Below are 4,175 nucleotides of genomic sequence, written 5' to 3' on the forward strand. Positions count from 1 at the left end.
CCTATTATAACTCAGCCATGAACCCTCTGATTTATGCTTTCTTTTACCCTTGGTTTCGAAGAGCAATTAAACTGATTGTCACTGGGAAAGTCTTTACAGGTCACTCTTCAACAATAGATTTGCTTTCTGAACAAATTAAAGTTTTAGACTGAAGAAGCCAAAATATGTAACAAAGTTAAACAGGTGAATTTTTGTGAGATGAAAGTATACCCTTGACATTCACTCCTAATCCCAATTCCATTGATTTTCTTTAATAAAAAAATTTTACCATGCCAAATTGCAGGTGAATAGTGTTTACTATCTTCAGAATGACTTCTAGTTCCTGTCTTTTTTTCGTTTGACTTTTTTTTCATTATTCCTTAATTCTTCACTAGGAAGGCACAAAAGGGCTTTTTATACTCTAAATAATAGTTTATCTTCTGTTAGCATTTTATTTGCTATTTTGTTTATTATGATTCCTTCCAAAAACTTCTCTGATACCTTTTCTTCTTTTTCAAATTTTTTGAAAAAAAACTGACAGATAGTAAATCTGAATAATTCTCTGTGTTGCTTTTAATTATATTTTTTAAATAAGGAGACCCTAAAAGTTTTCAACTATGTCAAGAATGATAGATTTTTATGTTTTTCTCTTTCATTTTTTCCTTTTTTCTTTTAAAGAAAGTGAAGAGAAGAATTAATCCCACCTATAGCCAATAATGAAAGCTGAAACTACAAGAAAATGATACAATGAAAATGGTTTTCTGTCCAAAAGTCTTTGCCTTTCCTCAGGGAAAAAAAAACTACTTACACTAATGTTACCTCCATACAGTTGTTTTTTAGAATATAAATGCATTTTATTTTTGCTTCTTATACCATTAATTCAGGAACAAAAATAACTACAATGTTTATTTACATAGAATTTATGTAGAATTGACAGGCACTGTGCTTAGTGGATATATTTTTTATTTGTTCTTTGCAACAACCTTAGGAGGGAGGTGCTATTATTATTATCCCTATTTTACAGTTCAGGAAACTAAAGCAGACAGAGGTGAAATGACTTGTGGAGGGGCACAATTGTCTGAGATTGCATATAATCTCAAAGTCAAGGTCCCGTATTATATTCACTACACCAAATAGCTGCCTCATTAGTAACAATGGCCTTCAATAATAGTAATAATATACCAAACCAGCAGTAATAGAGTATTAGTAATAAAAAAGCTAACTACATCACAATTCCTTGCTGTTTACAAAAAGAAATTTCTTAGAGGTAGGGAAATAGACAATCCAAAGGCAAGTCTCTCAAATCATCAGATGAACCATAAATTATACTGATATAAATTCATTGTAGATTTGGTCAAAATAAATTACTTAGTAGCTTTTTGTTTACAATTACATAACTACTTGCTTACACTCATTATCTCCAACTTCTGGCTAGATAAAGTGATTGGATTCGCTAGGATTTTTTAAGTAGACCATCATATCATCTGCAAAGAGTGATAGCTTGGTCTCCTCATTGCCTATTTTAATACCTTCAATTTCTTTTTCTTCTCTAATTGCTATCGCCAGTGTTTCCAATACAATGTTACATAAAAGAGGTGAAAATGAACATCCTTGTTTTGTGCCTCATCTTATTGAAAAGGCTTCTAATTTATCACCATTGCATATAATGCTTATTGGTAGTTATAGATATATACTGTTTAATATTTTTAGGAAAGGTCCTTCTATTCCTTAACTTTCTAGTGTTTTCAATAGGAATGAGTGTTGTATTTTGTCAAAGGCTTTTCCAGCATCTATTGAGATAATCATGTGATTTTTGTTTGTTAGCTTGTTGATATGGTCGATTATGTGGATGGTTTTCCCAATGTTGAACCATCCTTGCTTTCCTGGTATAAATCCCACCTGATCATAATGGATAACTCTCTTGAACACTTGCTGGAGTCTTTTTGCTACTATTCTATATTTCAGATTTTTGCATTTATGTTCATTAGGGAGATTGGTCTATAGTTTTCTTTCTCGGTTTTTGATCTCCCTGACTTTGGAATCTTTACCATATTAGTGTCATAAAAGGGATTTGGTAGGACTCCTTCTACCCAAATTAATTTACTTATTTAGTGCCATACCTATCCAACTAAAAAGAAACTTTTTTACAGAATTAGAAAAAAACTATAAAAAAGTTCATTTGGAAGAACAAAAGATCAAGAATTTCAAGGGAAAGAATGAAAAAAAACTTGAAGGAAGGTGGCTGGCAGTACCAGATATTAAACTATACTGTAAAGCAGTGGTCACCAAAACAATGTGGTACTGGCTAAGAGACAGACAGTAAGTGACAACAGCAAGAAAGTCTATGATAAACACAAAGAGCCCAACTTTTGGGACAAGAATCCACTATTTGACAAAAACTGCTGGGAAAATTGGAAAACAATATGGGAGAGATTAGGTTTAGATCAACATCTCACATCCCACACCAAGATAAATTCAGAGTGGTTGAATGACTTGAATATAAAGAAAGGAAATGTAAGAAAATTAGGCTAACATAGATAAAGTGATTGGAGAATGATCATTAAAATAAAAAAGTTTTCTCATGATTTGAGGATATAACTGGTAATTCTTACAAGGACATCAAATTAACATCTTCTTTTTAAAATGCCATTGAAGATTTCAGTGGTAAGCTCTCTGGTTGATCACAAAGCATATAAACACTGCATGCTGCAAAGAAAATATCGTGATTTACAACATTGGGTCCCAGCCTACATCTATCTGTGCAGCTCTTCTATGAGAACATCAGTGGCTCCTGCATTCATTTTCCCTACTCCAAAGGACACTAAGTCATGTTCTACATGAACTTTGGCACTGGGGTTGTGCTGGCTGTCTTGGGAAACCTTCTGGTCATGATTTCAATCCTTCACTTCAGGCAGCTGCACTCTCCAGCCAACTTCCTTATTGCCTCCTTGGCTTGTGCTGACTTTCTGGTGGGAGCCACTGTGATGCCCTTCAGCATAGTGAGGTCTGTGGAGGGTTACTGGTACTTGGGAACAGTTACTGTAAACTTCATAACTACATTTAATGCAGCATTTTATTATACTTTCCTCTTTCACTTGTGCTTTATCTCTATTGATGGATATATTTCTGTCACTGACCCTCTAACCTATCCAACCAAGTTCACATTATCTGTCTCTGGGCTGTGCATATCTCTCTCCTTTTTATACAGGTGTCAATGATGATGGACTGGAGAAGTTGGTAAATGTCCTCACTTGTGTTGAAGGCTGTTCAATTGTTGTGAATCAGAAATGGATCCTGTTAGTGTCATAAAAGGGATTTGGTATATACCCTGTTTTTTGGATATACCCAGACACATTTCTTTACTCTAAGATTTTTCTAATAGCTAAAGTACAGGCTAGAAAGATTGAAAATACAAGTAGCTGGAGCAGGTGGGTAGATCAGTGAATTCATAGGCGGGCCTAGAGAGGGGTGGCCCTGGTTCAAATCTGGCCTCAGACACTTCTCAGATGTGTGACCCTGGGCAAGTCACTTAACCCTCATTGCCTAGCCCTTACCACTCTTCTACCTTGGAGCCTATACAAAGTATTGACTCCAAGATGGAAGTTAAGATTTTTTAAAAATTAAAAAAAAAGAAAATACAAGGAGCACAGGGGAATCTTCATCTTCAGATAGTTACAAAGCCAGAGTGTCCAAGAGGGAGAGAAAAGCACCCAAAACACTGTGCATCACAGTGATTGCATTTCTGATTCCATGGTTACCTGACTCACTTGGCTCTGTAATTGATACTTTCCTTGGCTTCATCACTCTTGCTTATGTTTATGATATTTGCTATTGCTTTGCTTATTATAACTCAGCTGGGAATCCCTTAATTTATGCTTTCTTTTTCCCCTGGTTTTGATAAACCAAAAACTCATTGTCACTGACAAAATCTTATGGGATGGTTCTTCAACCAGGATTTTATTTTCTGAACAAGAATAAGGGTTAGAATAAGAAATCTGACACCAAATTTTTCTTTATATTTATAGTTTTCTCAATATTCATAATTGCCAAATGAATCTGATACTAACCATGTAACAAAAACTAGCAAGACTTTTTAGTAGAGGGGGCCAAAAAACATTCTTTCCACTAGACTAAGTCATAATGCTTTTTAAGAATTTTTACTGTGGTATATCTCTGATTCTTCTATTAAAAATGCT

The 4,175-nt window shown here is 34.4% G+C and overlaps 1 pseudogene; it reads left to right on the forward strand.

Annotated features, from left to right (window-relative positions):
* Positions 1-2,807: 2,807 nt before the first annotated feature.
* On the forward strand, positions 2,808-3,877 carry LOC123256470 (annotated as a pseudogene).
* Positions 3,878-4,175: the final 298 nt, after the last annotated feature.

The sequence above is a fragment of the Gracilinanus agilis genome, unplaced genomic scaffold (genome assembly GCF_016433145.1).
Source record: "Gracilinanus agilis isolate LMUSP501 unplaced genomic scaffold, AgileGrace unplaced_scaffold59333, whole genome shotgun sequence".
Classification (NCBI taxonomy): Eukaryota; Metazoa; Chordata; class Mammalia; order Didelphimorphia; family Didelphidae; genus Gracilinanus; species Gracilinanus agilis.